Source organism: Herpailurus yagouaroundi, unplaced genomic scaffold, assembly GCF_014898765.1.
Source record: "Herpailurus yagouaroundi ecotype Mexico unplaced genomic scaffold, PumYag 77, whole genome shotgun sequence".
Classification (NCBI taxonomy): Eukaryota; Metazoa; Chordata; class Mammalia; order Carnivora; family Felidae; genus Herpailurus; species Herpailurus yagouaroundi.
Window position 1 is genome coordinate 62,276,607 of NW_024412388.1, and position 18,234 is coordinate 62,294,840.

Here is an 18,234-nt window from a genome sequence, read left to right on the forward strand (position 1 = left end):
GAAAATGAGAAAAAACACAGGAAAAAAATATTAGAAGTGTTAAAACATTCTGAAATCTGATGTAAAACATTAATCTATACATCCAAGAGCTAAAAAAAAAACCTAAAAGTACAATAAACACATTATAAACACATCCAGACACATCATAGTAAAATAGTAGAAATGCAAAAACAAAGGAAAAAAAAAAAACACAAAGGGAAAATCTTGAAAACAGCAGAAGAAAAAAGACTAGTCATGCACAAGGGAACCTGAATAAGATTAACTGCTGACTTCTCAGCAGAAACAATTGAGGTCAACAAGCACTACTATGACACAAAGTACTAAAGAGAGGAGGAAAAAATCTTTCAAACAAGAATTTTATATACATATAAATGTATTCATACATATGTAAATATAAGTGACAGATGTCATTCTTGACTTTGTTCTCCCACGCAAGAACGACTAACAACTATTCATGGACAAAACACCATTGAGAGAATCCTAGAACAAAAGGAAAAGCTGAATCACATCTCCCAATATACCACAAAGACCACGACAGAATGCGTTAGAAAGGTAAAAGGAGTGGCTATATGTGAACAGCAATCCTTTTCCTTTAGACCAGTGCAGCACCATACTGAGAGGTCTCCCCTGAGCCTATAGCTCTTTCAGTGGGTAAGAGAGCCCAGGGGTAACATCCAGCCCCTGTAGTGTTTGTGGGTCACTTTGTTGAAGCCCCTACTCTGGTCTTACCCTATGGGGATTACAGGGGAGTCTGTGGTGCTCAACTACCGGGAATCTGATTGTGACAAAGCAGGGTGGGACCAGCACTGGAATCCTGGCAGACTGAATTCCTACCTGCAGAGCCCAAATGGTAGTCCCAAACAATGTTTTTGCTCATTTGCAGAATCAAGTCAGTGGCACAATATGATCAAGGACCTGGCAGGGTACAGGTTTGCCTCATTTAGGCAGTCAGTCAGACAAGGAGGTTTGCCGGCCCTGGAGGCTGGTACGCTCATGCCAAAGAGCTAAGTCATAGCCCCACCACTTTAGAGCATGGATCCTGGCATCATCTGGCAGTAAGGGAACACTAGCAATGCTCAAGCTGAGAGGTATATGAGCAGAGTGGATCACCCCCAGAGTAAATGTAGCACCCAGTATAGATAGTTCCCCTGCTTTGCCCAATTAAGGGAGTTAATTCATAGCTTCTCTACTGCTCACTGTAGTTCCTGGCCTCTCCCAATGGGAAAGCCTATTTAGAAAAATTGAGGAGTTGTCTAAGGTGGGTCCACGCACAGGAGAGCAGTCATAACCCACATGCTGCAAAGCATGATTGCTGGGGGGGGGGGGCCCCGGCGGGAGGGGGTGGTGAGAATACTCAGAAGCCTCTCTGTGACCTAGCAAAAACAAGGGGCAGGCAGGTAATGCTGACTGACCCCTGAGGAAAGTGAGTAGTCCTGTTCAGCCAGGGAACTTGCAGTGTGGGGCAGTTTGGGGCCACAAAGAGCCTTACTTCTTTGGAGCTGCTTCTCCCACTACACCTGGGCAAGGAAATTAATTTCTGGTACCACTCATTGCTGAATACAGGCTTCAGCCTGCCTAACCACAGAATATTACCAGAGTATACAAGAAGCTGTGTAGCCCACCCCATAGCTTTACTTATAGTGGCACATGAATAGAGAATAGAGCTCATGACTTTCCTTGTCTGCAGAGCAAAACTGGAAGCCTCACCTGACTAGGGTATTCACTCACACTCTTGCCTGATTCAGATCCCCAAATAACGAGATGGGCAGGTCCTGACTCCTATTCTACTGTCCTGCTAGGGCAGAGAAACTAATTCAAACCACTGCAGAGTATACTACCAAATCCCAACCAACTAGTAAATCTAACCAGAGCCTTATCCAGGCAACCACAGAGCCTACACTACAATCTCACTTGGGCAGGAAACAAACCCAGCAGTTCTGTCTAGCTCTTCTAAGCCAGTGGTACACCCTCAGAGCTAGAATAGTTGCCTCCCCCAAAATAGACCCTAAAAGCAGTCACCACACCCAGTCCAGCTGTCTAGGGACAGTCCAACGACATTATCAGCAGTCATATCCAGACACCCAGTCTGAGCTGTCTAGGGAAGTTTCTCTGTCAAAGTGAATCTATAAAGTCTGGAAAAGGAGACTGTTTAACCAAATGTGCAGATACCAACGTAAGGAATGAAAGATGACAAAAATCAAGTAAATATAACACCACCACAGAAACTAGCAAAGCTCCAATAACTGGCCCTAAAGAAATTGGGATCTATGACCTGTCAGACAAACCATTCTGAGTTATCCTCTTGAACAGCTTTTAAATGGTATACATGCAGACTCACTCACCCCAGGGCGCAATGCAGAAGTGGTCCTTTGGAAACCGCCCAGACTTCTGGTGGAAGAGACTCATTTCCTAATTCTAAAACACTGGGTCTGAGGGGCAGGGACCTATTGGATTACTCTCCAGTATCAGAGGCTAGTGGATGACCTCTTCCTGCACGTCCCCTTCCTTGCTAAAGCTGAAAGATGCCATCTTTCCCCAACTCCCTTTCCTGTGATGTCACCCTTAATGCTTCTTTCCTTTCCTTTTTCTTCTTTTCTATTTCTTTCCTTTTTTTGGTAGATGCCATCTTTGTACTTTCTTTCTACTGCATTCCAGAACACCAGTATATCCCCGAGGGCAGCTTCTACACATATCTGGTGCTCCAGTTTTTATATCTAGTGACATGGTTTTTATAGCTGCCACCTAATGGATGTCCCTTGATCACCTGGCTATGGAGATAAAGGTGGACCTGAGTTCTTAGGTCCTATGAGACTATAACAATTGAAGAGAAAGTTCTTGGCAGACTACAAATCCCAGGGCATTGAACAGATAGCACACTGAAACACACTGCCCATCTTTCTAAACAAGAGGCTATTTCCTTTTCCAGGAGATTTGGCCTGAGGGGCAGGTTTCTGGTTTAGCACAATTATAGGAACGTCTTTAGAAGTCCTGAGAGAATTAAGGGCAGTGGATATGATCTTTGCACTCTCCCTCTGCTTTAGTTCAGTTAGCTTTAGTTTAGTTAGTTTAGTTTGGTTAGTTTAGTTAGTTTAGTTAGTATCTTCCAGAAAGGAGCATATACCCTTTTCTGGTGCCCTAATTTTTGCAGTTGCTTTCAGGGGGCATCTCTATATTGACTGGTTCTCATAACCTGTAGGGCTTGTACTCATGGGTCCCACAGGAATGTAACAAATGGAGTAAAAGCTCTTAAACAGTACCACACCCAGATCACAGCACAAAGCAACAGATACAGGAGTTCAATCTTTCCGTTAAAGAGACCTATTAGCTTCAGGCTATATAGATTCAGCCTGAAGGGCAGTCTTCTAATTAAAGACAATTTAAGGATTGACTGTAAACATTTCCTGAGACCTGGAGGAAGGATACCAACTTCATGCCCACTCCCTCCACCATGCTCTACCAGAGCACTAGCATCTCTCAAAGTAAGCTTTCATACAAGTCCCTTATCCCTTGATGCCTTGGTTTCTATGGCTGCTGCCCAGGGGACACCCTTTGATCACCAGGATCTGGTGGCTGGGGGTTGGGAGACGAGCTTGTATTCCTGGGTCTCAAGAGACTATAACAATCAGAGAGACAATTCTTGGCAGATTAGAATCCACAGAACACTACACAGATAACAGACAGAAACACATCCCCAGACTTTTTGTAAAAGAGACGTACTTGCTAGTCATGGAGTTTCAGACATAAGGGCAGATTGTAGGCTTGGCACACATCTAAAGGCCATGGAAGCTCTCTCAGGGAATACAGGTTAGGTATGCCATCTTTGCCTTCTCCCTCTGACTCACTACAACTTACATGTATCTCCCAGAAAGGAACTTGTATATTCATCTAGAGTCAATATTGTTGCCAGTGCTACCATGGAATATGTCCAGATCACCAGGCTCAAGGGCTTAGCAGAACTTATGATTGCAGTACATAGTATAGTATATATGTGCATTCTTTAAAAGCTACTGTCTGAGTGGCACCTGGGTAGCTCAGTAGGTTAAGCATCTGACTCTTGATTTTAGCTCAGGTCGTAATCTCACAGTTTATGAGTTCGAACCCTACATCTGGCTCTGCACTAGCAGCATGGAGCAAGCCTGCTTGGAATTCTTTCTTTCTCTCCCTCTCTCTCTGTCCCTCCCCTACTCATTCTCTCTCTCTCTCTCTCTCAAAATAAATAAATAAACACTAAAAAAAAAAAAAAAATTAAAAGCTGCTGCCTGAGGGTCTGACTTCAAATCAGCCTGAACCTAGGTGTTGAATGAAATTCTCCCCTTTTGGACACTGACTGGTCTTGGCACACACTCAACTACTGGAAACTACATAAAATAGGCTCTTTGAACAATCACAAAGGTGTGAAAGACAACCAAGAGCTAGGGCAGGGTTGAAAAATAAGGTTCATATCTCACACAAGACCAATCCTCCAAGACAAGAAGAGGTAGCTATTTCATCTAATATGTAGAAACCAATACAGGGAGTCAAGCAAAATACAGAAACAGGAATATGTTCCAAATGAAAGAATAAGATAAAACATTGGGGCGTAGGAGAGGAAACATTAATAAAATGGAGACAAATAATTTACCTGACAAAGTTCAGAGAATTGGTCACAAAGAGGCTAATCAAACTCAGGAGAAAAAATGGATTAACATGGTAAGAACTTCAACAAATAGAAAATATAAGAAAGTTCCAATCAGAAGAATTCAGTAACTACACCGAAAATATACTAGAGGGATTCAATAACTGACCAGATGAAGCAGAAGAAAGGATCAGTGAATTCAAACACAGGGCAGAGGAACTCATCTAATCAGAGCAGCAAAAAGAAAAGAATGAAAAAAAAGTAAGTACAGATTCAAGAATTTATGGGACAATGTCAAGCAGACAAACATTTACATTATAGAAGTCTCGTAAGAACGAAGAAAGAAAGGGGCAGTAATGATATTTGAAGAAGTAATGGTTGAAACTTCCCTAATCTGGAAAAGGAAATATCCAGGTCCAGGAGACACAGAGAACTCCAACTAAGATGAAATCAAAGAGACCCACACCAAGACACATTATAATAAAAATGTCAGGGCTAAAAACCTTGAAGAATTTGAAGAAGCAGGTTTTTAAAAGCAGAAAGAGTGAAACAACCTGGTATGTTCAAGGAAGCCCCCATAACATTATCAGCAGATCTTTCAGCAGAAATTTTGCAGGCCAGAGGGAGTGGTATGATATACTCAAAGTGCTAAAAGTAGAAAATTCTCAGTCAGAATACTCTAACCAGAATATATCATTCAGAACTGAAAGAGAAATAGATAATTTTCCAGAGAAGCAAAAGCTAAAGGCGTCCATCACGACTAAACTTGCCTTACAAAAAATGTCAAAGGTATTTGCAGGCCAGAGGGAGTGGTATGATAGTGCTAAAAGTAGAAAATTCTCAGTCAGAATACTCTAACCAGAATATATCATTCAGAACTGAAAGAGAAATAGATAATTTTCCAGAGAAGCAAAAGCTAAAGGAGTCCATCACCACTAAACTTGCCTTGCAAAAAATGTCAAAGGTATTATTTTATGCTGAAAAGAAAGGACATTCATTAGCGACAACAAAAAACAATAAAAACATGAAAGTACCGCTCTTACTGGTAAAGGTAAATGTATAGAAATGGCAGTAGATTAATCACTTATATAGCTAATATGAAGGTTAAAAGATAAAGAAGTAAAAGTAATAGTAACTACATGAATTAGTTAAGGAATGCATAAGATAAAAATGTAAAACGTGATAACAAAAACAGTGTGTAGGGGGAGAAGGGTAAAAATGTAGAAACTTAAAATTCTTTGAAACTTACATAATCAACTAAAAAATAAGTTATTTTAAGTTGTTATATTTAAGCCTCCTGGTAGCCACCAAGCAAAACCTCTAAGGGATAAACAAAAGATAATGACAAAGAAACCTAAGCATATCACAAGAGAAAGTCACCACACCACAAAGGAACAGAGCAAGAAAAGAAAAATAAACAGAACTACAAATCAAAACAAAACAGAAAAACCCACAAAAACAATTAACAAAACGTCAGTAAGTACTTTAAAGAGAGCACTTGTTGGGATGAGCACTGGGTATGTTATAGGTAAGTGATAAATCACTAAATTCTACTCCTGAAATCATTATTACACTATATGTCAACTAACTTGGATTTAAGTAAAAATTTTAAAAATTAAAAATAAATGAATAAAAGCAAAGTTTTATTCCAAAAACATATTTATTTATTTATTTATTTATTTATTTATTTATTTATTTAAATGTAAATGCACTGAATTCTCCAAAAGACACAGAATAGTAGAATGGATTTTTTTTTAAAGACAAATCTATATACTGCCTATAAGAAACTTACTTCAGATGATACAAGATTGAAGGTGAGGGGATGAAAAAGGTAATCTATGAATACCAAGATATTCAAATGCAAACAAAGAGAAAGCTGGGGAAACTATATTTATATCAGACAAAATAGACTTTAAAACCTACTGTAGTGAGACACAAAGAAAGGCATTCTTTAATGATAAAGAAGTCAATCCAAGAAGAAGATATATCATTTGTAAATATTTATGTACCCAACATAAAAGAACCTAAATAAATAAAACACATGTTAACAGACCTAAAGGGAGAAAGAGCAAAACAATAATAGTAAAGGACTTCCATAACTCCAGTACACCAATAAATAAATCATCCAGACAGAAAATCAATAAGAAAACATCAACCTTAAATAAAATGTTAGGCCAGATGAACTTAACAGATGTATGTAGAACATTCCATTCAAAAGAAATACAATGCACACTTTTCTCAAATGCACATAGAATATTTTCCAAAATAAATCATATATTAGGCCACAATAGAAGTCATAATAAATTTAGAAGATTGAAATCATATCAAGTATCTTTTCCAATGACAATGGTATAAAATTAGAAATAAATTACAAGAAGGAAACTGGAAAATTCACAAATATATAGACACTAAAAAACATGCTACTGAACAAACAATGGGTCAATGAAGAAATAAAAAATAAAGTTAAAAATATAGAGAGTCAAAATAAAATGGATATACAATATACCAAGACTATGGGATACAGCAAAGGCAGTTCTAAGAGAAAAGTTCTTAACAATAAATGCTTACCTCAGAAAACAAAAAATAAAAATCTCAAATAAACTAAGCATGCACTTCAAAGAACTAGAAAAATAAGTACAAATGAACCCCAAATAGTAAAATGAAGGAAATAACAAAGATCAGAGCAGAAATAAATGAAACACAGACTAAAAAGACAATAGAAAGGATCAGTGAAACCAAGAGCTGTTTCTTTGAAAACACAAACAAAACAGACAAAACTTTAGGTAGACTCATCAAGAAAAAAAGAGAGAGTACTCAGATAAAATCAGAAATGAAAGAGGTGTTATGAACGATACCACAGAAATACTAAACATGGTAACAGACTACTACATTTAAAGACTAACAAATAGGTAAGCCAAGAATAAATGGATACATTCAAAGCAACATACAACCTTCCATGACTGAATCTTGAAGAAACAGAACATTTGAACATACCAATAACTAGTAGGCAGAATTTGATTTAGTAATTTTAAAACTCCATACACACAGAAGTTCAAGGCAAGATGGCTTCACTGGAAACTTATACCAAACATTCAAAGTAGAATTAATACGAACCCATCTCAAACTCTTCCAAAAAAGAAAGAAAGAAAGAAAGAAAGAAAGAAAGAAAGAAAGAAAGAAAGAAAGACTTCCAAACTCTACCAAACTCTATAAAGCCAGCATTATCCTGATACCAAAACCAGATAAGGACATCACAAGAAAAAAAAAATTACAGGCCAATATCCCTGAGGAACATATATGCAAAATCCTCAACAAATTATTAGCGAACTGAATTCAACAACACATTAACAAGATTGGACACCATGATCAAGTGGGATTTATTCCAGGATTGTAAGTATGGCTCAACATCTGCAAATCAATCCAAATGATACACAACATTAATAAAACAAAGGCCAAAAGTCATACGATCATCTGAATAGATGCAGAAAAAAAAAATTCACAAAATTCAAAATCCATTTATGATAAAAATTCTCAACAGAGTGGGTATAGAGGAAATGTACCTCAACATAATAAGGGTCATATATGACGAGCCTACAGCTAACCTCATACTTGATGTTGAAAAGCTGAAAGCTTTTCCTCTAAGATCAAGAACATGGCAAGGATACCCATTTTTGTCACCTTCATTCAGCATAATAGTGGAAGTCTTATCTAGAGAAATTTGGCAAGAAAAAGACACAAAAAGCATTCAAATTAGAAAGGAAAAAAAAACTGTCACTGTTTGCATACAACATATTATATATAGGAAACCCTAAATACTTCATCAAAAAACTGTTAGAATAAATGAATTCAGTAAAGCTGAAGGACACAAGACCAATATACAAAAATCTGTTGTGTTTCTGTACAATAATAACAAACTATCAGAAAGATAAATTAAGGACACCATCCCATTTACAATCACATCAAAAAGAATAAAATATGAGGCATAAGCTTAAACAAAAAGGGGAAAAACGTGCACATTAAAACTGTAAGATATTAATGAAAGAAACTATAAAAGACTCAAAGAAATGAAAAGATATTCTTTGTTCATGGACTGGAAGAATTAATATTGTTAAAATGTCCATACTACCCAAAGCAATCTACATATTCAGTGCAACCCCTATCAAAATATCAATGGCAGAACTAGAACAAACAATTGCAAAATTTGGGCGAAACTATAAAAGATCCTAAATAGCCAAAGAAATCTTGACAGAGAAGAAGAAAGCTGGAGGCATCAGGCGTGCTGATTTCGAACTGCATTATAAAGCTGTAGTAATCAAGAATATGGTATTGGCATTAAGTATACACATAGGTTGATGGAAAAGAATAGCCCAGAAATAATGTTGGTATATATGGTCAGTTATTTTACAAAAAGGGAACCAAGAATATATGATGGTGAAAGGACAGTCTCTTCAATAAATGCTGAAAAAACTGAACAGCAACATGGAAAATAATGAAATTGGAGCACTATTTTACACAAAACACAAAAATTAAATCAAAATGGATTAAATACTAGAATATAAGTACTGAAACCATAAAATTCCTGGAAGAAAACCTAAGTGGCAAGCTCCTTGAAATGGTTCTTGGGGGGCGCTTGGGTGGCTCAGTCGGTTAAGTGGCTGACTTCGGCTCAGGTCATGATCTCTCGGTCCGTGAGTTCGAGCCCCGCGTCGGGCTCTGTGCTGACAGCTCAGAGCCTGGAGCCTGTTTCAGATTCTGTGTCTCCCTCTCTCTGACCCTCCCCCATTCATGCTTTGTCTCTCTCTGTCTCAAAAATAAATAAACGTTAAAAAAAAAATTAAAAAAAAAAAAGAAATGGTTCTTGGTTTATAATATTTTAATGATAGTGTCAAATTCATTTACAACCCTAGTTTAAAACTTAAAAAGGAATGTAGTAAAAGTAACCATAACTTTTACTAATGTGTTATTAGTTGTTCAATATAAAAATATATAAATTGTAACATAAATAATCTAAATGTGAGGAGAAGTAAAAGTATAAAACTTAGGAGTTCTATGGAAGTTAAGTTGCTATGTGTTTAAACAAGGTGTTATAGTTTTAAGATATTTTATGTAAGCCTCATGGTAACCATGAGGAAAATACCTGTAGTAACTACAGTAGAGAACATGATAAAGAAATCAGATCATACTGATGCCAAAAGACATCAAACTTCAGAAAAAGACAGCAGGTAGGAAAAAAGGAATAATGGATCTACAAAACAACTATAAAACAAAATGGCAGTGGTAAGCCCTTGGCAGTAGTAAGTCCTTATCAATAATTAGTTTAACATAACTGGCTTAAATCCTGCATTCAAAAGATATAGAATAGACACAAAAAGCACAAGATCCAACAATATGCTGCCTATAAGAGACTCATTTTAGCCTTAAAAACTCACATAGCCTGAGAGTAAAGGGATGGAAAAGATACTCCAAGCAAATAACAACAATAAAAAGTGGCTATACCTATGTCAAACTAAACAGTCTTTAAACTAAAAATGTTATGAAGAGACAAAGAAGGTCATTATATCATGATAAAGGAATCAATAAATCAAAAATATATATCAATTGGAAATACTTCCCAAAATTAAAGCCTTAATACATAAAACAAAACCTCGCAGAGTTAAAAGGAAAAATAAACAATACCATAAGAGTTGGGGCCTTAAAACCCCACTCTCAACAATAGATAGATCAATTCAGATGGAGAATCAGTAAGGAAATAGTGAATTTGAACAATATTAGAGACCAAATGGACTTAACAGACAAATACAGAATTTTCTATTTGACAACAGTAGAATATATATTCTCCTCTTGTGCACCTAAAATATTTTCTAGGACAGACCATAAGTTAGGCCACAAAACAAGTCTTAGCAAATTCAATAAGATTGAAATCATACCAAGTAACTACTTTCACTACAATGGTATGACTCACAAAAGCACGATTGGAAAATAATAAATACATTAGAAAGTAAACAACATTCTATGAACAACCAATGGTTCAAAGAAAGTTAAAGGAAAATTTTTAAAAAGTATCTTAAGAGAAATCATAATGGAAACACAACCTATCAAAACTTATGGGATGCAGCAAAAACAGTTCTAAGAGAAGTTCATAGCAATAAATGCCTATCTTAAGAAGCAAGAATGGTCTCTAATAAACTATCTAACTCTACATCTTTTTTTTTAAGTTTTCTAATGTTTATTTATTTTGAGAGAGAGGAGGAGAGAGAGGGAGGGAGAAGAGGAAAGAGAGAGAGAGCGAGCATGACGAGAGGAGGAGCAGAGAAAGAGGAAGAGAGAGAATCCCAGCAGAGAGAATCTGCACTAACAGTGTGGGGCTGGATCCCACAAACCTTGAAATCATGACCTTAGCTGAAATTAAGAGTTGGACTGAGCCACCCAGGCACCCATACCTAACTCTACATTTTCAGGAGCTATAAAAAGAAGAGCAAACTGAGCCATGGGTAAAAATGATAAAGATTAGAGCAGAAATAAATGAAATAGAGAACAGGAAAACAATAGAAAAGATAACCAACTAAGAGTTGGTTCTTTGAAAAGATAAATAAAATTGACAAACCTTTAGCTACAAAAAAAAAAACAAGGAAAAAAAGAGAGAGGACCCAAATCAACAAAATTATAAATGTAAAAAGGGACATTACAACTAATACCACAGAAATACCAAAAGGACTATAAGAGACTACTATGAACAACTATTTGCCAACTAAGTGGACAACCTGAAAGTAATGGAGAAATTCTTAGAAACATACAAACTACCAAGAATGAATCAGAAAAACACAGAAAGTCTGAATATACCCATTACTAATCACAAGATATAATCAGTAATCAAAAATCTTCCAAAGAAGAAAACACAACCAGATATCTTTCCTGGTGAATTTTATCAAAACTTTCTTTAAAATACTTTTTAGGTCTTTGTTTTATTTTGAGAGAGACAGAGTGCAAGCAGGGGGAGGGGCAGAGAGAGAGGGAGACACATAATCTGAAGCAGGCTCCAGGCTCTGAGCTGTCAGCACAGAGCCCGACACAGGGCTTGAACTCACGGACTGTGAGATCATGACCTGAGCTGAAGTTGGACGCTTGACCAACTGAGCTACCCAGGTGTCCCAAATTTTATCAAATATTTAAAGAAGAATCAACATAAATTCTTCTAAAACCAGATAGTAACTTGAATCCGTAGGAAAAAATGAAGAGAACTAGAAATGCGATAAATTGGACTGTTAATATAACAAATACAATGAATATATATTTGTTCTTTTTTCATTTAGCTCCTTTAAAGTACAAAACATTTTATAAAGTGATTAAATAATAATGTACTGTTGTGTTTGTAACATACATAGATGTAATATGTATAACAGTAATAACACAAAAAGGAGGAAAGGAAATACACATAGATAGAAATAACATTTTATATATCACTAGACAATCTCATATATAACTAAAGCAAATAAGTTAATGTATATATTTTAAGCCCTAGGGGAGGGGTGAAAGAATAACTAAATATATACAATTAAAACATCATTAAAGGAATGGGGAAGAAACGATAACTAAATGTATACAATTAAAACATCATTAAAGGAATGTAAACGTTACATTATAAACTATTTACTTAATGAAACAAAAGTAGTAATGGAGGGAGAGAGGGACAAAAAGATATGAAACCTATCTGTGAACATTGTGAGTGTTTAGGTTTTTTTTAAATCATCTTGTGTTCTGATATTTTATTTTGTTCTTGATATTTTAGATTATTAAATGTACATGACTATTTTATAGATAATTTTAATTTTTAATACATTTCCTTTTTTAAAAGATACTTTCTTGTTGAATGATTTGTTTTTTCTTGTGATAGCATGGACTTATTTTATTTTATTTTTTATAGCAGATAAACTAGATTTTTAAATTTTTTTTTAGTTTAGTAACATTTTATTTATTTATTTATTTATTTATTTATTTATTTATTTACTTACTTATTATTTTGATATGAAATTCAATGCAAACCCAATCAAAATTGCACCAGCATTCTTCTCGAAACTAGAACAAGCAATCCTAAAATTCATATGGAACCACAAAAGGCCCCAAATAGCCAAAGTAATTTTGAAGAAGAAGACCAAAGCAGGAGGCATCACAATCCCAGACTTTAGCCTCTACTACAAAGCTGTCATCATCAAGACAGCATGGTATTGACACAAAAACAGACACATAGACCAATGGAATAGTATAGAAACCCCAGAACTAGACCCACAAACGTATGGCCAACTAATCTTTGACAAAGCAGGAAAGAATATCCAATGGAAAAAAGACAGTCTCTTTAACAAATGGTGCTGGGAGAACTGGACAGCAACATGCAGAAGATTGAAACTAGAACACTTTCTCACACCATTCACAAAAATAAACTCAAAATGGATGAAGGACCTGAATGTGAGACAGGAAACCATCAAAACCCTAGAGGAGAAAGCAGGGAAAAACCTCTCTGACTTTAGCTGCAGCAATTTCTTACTTGACACATCCCCAAAGGCAAGGGAATGATTTGTTTTTATAATAATTGATAGGAGGTACATCCGCAGACTAAGAGGTGCAAATTACTTCCACAACCTGTTGATATTAAAACTTAATTTCCTAAGTCAGTCAAAGATAAATACCATATGATTTCACTCATATGTGGAATTTAAGAAACAAAATGGATGACTATAAGGTAAGGGAAGCAAAAATAAGATAAAAACAGAGAGGGAGACAAACATGGTAGACTCTTAAATACGGAGAACAAACTGAGGATTGCTGGAGGGATGTTGGATGGGCAGATGGGCTAAATACGTGATGGCATTAAGGAGGGCACTTGTTGGGATGAGCACTAGGTGTTATATGTAAGAGATGAATTACTAAATTCTATTCTTAAAATCATTATTACACTATATTTTAACTAACTTGGATTAAAAAAATCTTTTATTAAAAAAAAGAACTTAATTTCCTTCCATCAGTTATTTGTCCATTTACTTCTTCATTTACAACTCAAGCATTTATTCTTCAAAGCACACTTCCTGACTCTGGGGATATGTTCAAAAATTCCAAAGTTCCTGTTCTTTTTTTTTTTTAAGTTTATTTATTTTTAGATGGGGATGGGGCAGAGAAAGGGAGAGAGAATCCCAAGCAGGCTCTATGCTGTCAGTGCAGAGCCTGAGGTGGGGCTCAATCTGATCCATGAGATCACCACCTAAGCCGAAACCAAGAGTCAGACACTTAACCAACTAAGCCACCCAGGTATCTCCCCAAAGTTCCTGGTCTTAATGGAACTTACACTAGAGCAACTTCTTGTTGGGAGATTCTTTTTCACTCATTAACATGGATTATAAGAAAAAAAATCAACTAAAAATAAATTTTAAAGAGATCACTTATTTCATCTCAAAAACATTTGATTAATACTTTCATTCCATTTTATTTTTACCTAAGAACCTGTAAATAATATTGTAATTAGTAACTGGCTTCTTATTGAACTACTGGCCAAATATCTGAATTATCTAGTTTTATTAAAAATTAAAACTCTCCTTAGAAAATAGCAAATAGCTCAAGAGTTTTAAAAAATGGGGTGGTTGTAAAAATTAGGTTGTTTCTAATAAATGAATTCATTAATTCATTAAGATTCCTGTTGGACAGTGTGAGACAGTATAGCTCTCAAGGAGTCAAAGGATCATGGGGAAGGGTAGTCCTGAATGCTCCATGCAGGAATTCACACTGACTTAATTTTTTTAAGAATAATGCTAATATGTGAAAATAAAAAGGTTAGAGCAAACACTAGAGTTTAACTTCAGGGTCATAAACCCTGTGAAACTGTAAGCAAATTTTATTTGATTATGCATGTAAAAATCATACTGCGAATAGTGCCCACAGCTTTTATTGAATTCTCAAAGGAATCTGTGACCCCCTACTCCCAAAATTAAAACTTAGGACAAACACTGAAAGAAAGATGAGTAGAGAAATAAAATAGTATAAAAGAGGAATAAAAATAAATAATAAAAAGAACAAGAAAAGACAAGTCTCAAATATTTAAAAGGCATGAATCAGCAAGATAACAGAGGAAGAAGTCCTGGGTCCTCCCTTACCCCCACAAAACTACCAATTTAGTAACAATTCATAAACAAATTTCTAGTGTGAGAAATCTACAAACTAAGTGAAAGCCTCCTGCATCCTGGGCAAACACGAAACAAGACTACTCTTTCAAGCAAGAAAGGAGATTCAGAACATCCTCTCTCCAGAATCTTTACTTGTGGCATAGTATGTTCAGCAAGAGAAGCCGTAGCTCCCAGCTTCTCCCAGGGGAGGGAAATAGTTGGTTTATATATCCAGTGCTCCCAACTCTTCAGAGGGGACTCCCCAGAGGACTGGCTTCTGTTTTGCCTATCTCAGAGTCTAGCCACCTGAGGAAAATGGAGACAGTGGCTTTGGCTGGTAAATGCCCCAACTTCCTCTCCCTGGCTCAGCAGGGAGAAACCACAGTTGCCGACAATACCACTTTTCTCGGGGCTGCCCCAAAGGACTGGATTCTGACTTGCCTATATTCAAGTGCTGACAAGACCTGGCATAACCTTTCTGTCTAGGGACTAGTGAGAACAGAGACAAAGATTTGGGCTGGCAGTCACCATATATCCCATTCCATTTCTGCACAGAGCAAGTAAACAAAATCTCTAGCTCTCAGCTTCTCCTTGGGAAGAGTAATAGTTGGACATCTAGTGATCCAACTTTTCTGAGGATATCTGAGGAACTGGCTTCAGTTGCACTTGTCCCCGTACACTAATGAGACCTGGTGTACTCTAGGAACTTGGGCGAATACGGAGAACCCAGAAAGCAGGCTGAATTATTATGAAGGTTGGGAGGCCACCAGAAACGCTGCCAGGCTGATTGGTGAGGGTATTCTCCTGTATGAGGTCTTGCTATAATAATTGGGAGATGTGCCTACTTTGTCAAAGGTGCAAAAAGCAACACAGAATCAAGGAAAATGAAGAATCAGGCAAGGATGTTTCAAAGAAAGGAGTAAGAAACTCCAAAAACTGACCTTTATGAAAGAAGATATAAGTTACCTGATGCAGAATTCAAGATAAATGTCATAAAGATGTTCACTGAGGACAAAAGAATAATACAGGAGCAGAATGAGAATTTCAACACAGAGATATGAGGAAAAAAAAAAAACAAACAACAGCACCAAACAGAAATCATTAAGCTAAAGAACACAAAAACTGAACTGAAAAATTTCACTAGAGTGGTTCAAATATAGACAACATCAAACAGAAGACAAGATCAGCAAACTCAAAGACAAGTCATTGAAAGTAATTCCGTAAGAGGAACAAAAACAAAAAGAATAAAAAAGAGTGAAGAAAGCTTCAGGGAGTTACGAAGTACCAACGAACGGACTAAAATATGCGTTATAGAGGTCCCAGGAGGAGAAAAGAGAGAAAGGACCAGAAAGTGTGTTCAAAGAAATAATGGCTGAAAACTTCCTAAATCTAGGAAAGAAAATGGACACCTAGAGCTAAGAAGCCCAATTAGAGTCAAAGAAGTAAAACTGTCCCTTTTTGCAGACAATATGATCTTATATATAAACCATCCTCAAGACTCTATTTAAAAAAATTTTAGAACTAACAAACACATTCAGTAAAGTTGCAGGATACAAAATCAACATGATTTTTCTTTTTTTTTTTTTATTTTTTTTTCAACGTTTATTTATTTTTGGGACAGAGAGAGACAGAGCATGAATGGGGGAGGGGCAGAGAGAGAGGGAGACACAGAATCGGAAACAGGCTCCAGGCTCCAGACTCTGCTATCAGCCCAGAGTCTGACGCGGGGCTCGAACTCACAGACCGCGAGATTGTGACCTGGCTGAAGTCGGACGCTTAACCGACTGCGCCACCCAGGCGCCCCTCAACATGATTTTTCTATACACTAATGACAAAAATCACTTCTCGGCCTTTTGGCTAAGATCAGGTGTATACACTAATGACAAACTATCTAAAAATGAAATTAGGAATACAATCCCACTTACAACTGCAGCAAAAGGAGTAAAAACCAGAAATCAGCTTAACTGAGATGACATACCTCTATATCAAAACTTAAAATATTGATGAAAAACAAGTACCATATGATTTCATTCACATGTGGAATTTAAGAAACAAAACAAACAAGCAAAGGGAGAAAGAAGGAGAGAGGGGTAAGCCAAGAAACACTCTTAACTATACAAAACAACCTGATGGTTACCAGAAGGGAGGTGGATGGGGGATGGGTTAAATAGGTGATGGGTATTGAGGAGCACATTTGTGATAAGCACCCGGTGTTGTATAGAATTACTGAATCAATGGGGCGCCTGGGTGTCGCAGTCGGTTAAGCGTCCGACTTCAGCCAGGTCACGATCTCGCGGTCCGTGAGTTCGAGCCCCGCGTCGGGCTCTGGGCTGATGGCTCAGAGCCTGGAGCCTGTTTCCGATTCTGTGTCTCCCTCTCTCTCTGCCCCTCCCCCGTTCATGCTCTGTCTCTCTCTGTCCTAAATATAAATAAACGTTGAAAAAAAAATTAAAAAAAAAAAAAAGAATTACTGAATCACTATATTGTCCACCTGAAACTAATATTACACTGTACATTAACTAATTTAAGTAAAAACTTAAAAAAAAATCATAAATGAAAAAACAAAACAAAACATGGATGAAAGAAATTAAAGAAGACACAAATGGATTTATGTTTATGTGCTGGAAGATTAATATTAAAATGTCCATATTATCCAAAGTGATCTATAGATTCAATACATCCTTATCAATGTACCAATGGATTTTTCACAGAAATACAAAAAAAGAATTCATATGGAACCATAAAAGATCACAAATAGCGACACCAATCTTGAAAAATAATAATAAGGCACTGGAGGCATCACACTTTCTGATTTCAAAATATACTATAAAGCTATAGCAATAAAAACAGTATAGTAGTTGAATATGACTGAGAAAAACAACAATAGAACAGTATAGAGAGAGACTAGAAGCAAATTCACACATACACAGTCAATTGATCTTTAACAAGGATTTCAAGAACACACAATGGACAAAGAAGAGTTTCTTCCAAAAATGGTGCTGGGAAAAGTAAATATCCACATGTGAAAGAATGGAATTGGAACCTTAGGTCACACTATACATAAAAAGTCAACTCAAAATATTTTAAAGATTTCAGTGTGAGACCTGAAACTGTAAAATTCCTAGAACAAAACAGAGGAAAATGTTTCATGACATTAGTCTGTCTTGGCAATGATTTCACAGACCAAAAGTACAGGCAACAAAAGCAAAAATAGACAAGTGAGACTATGTTAAATTAAAAGGATTCTACACAACAAAGGAAACAACCAAGTGAGTGAAAAGGCAACTTACTGAATGGGAGAAAACATTTGTGAAACATCTATCTGATAAGCAGTTAATTTCCAAAGTATATGCGGAATTCTTATAACTCAAGAGTAAAAAATAAAAAACAAACAAAAAACACAAAACAACAATAAAAACTAATAACCATATATTAAAAATGGGCTGAGGACTTGAAAAGAGAGTTCTCCAAAGA

The 18,234-nt window shown here is 36.3% G+C and overlaps 1 protein-coding gene across 1 annotated transcript in view; it reads right to left on the reverse strand.

Annotated features, from left to right (window-relative positions):
- The window catches only part of LRRIQ3 (leucine rich repeats and IQ motif containing 3), a 227,498-nt gene that overhangs the window by 99,341 nt on the left and 109,923 nt on the right, over positions 1–18,234 (reverse strand).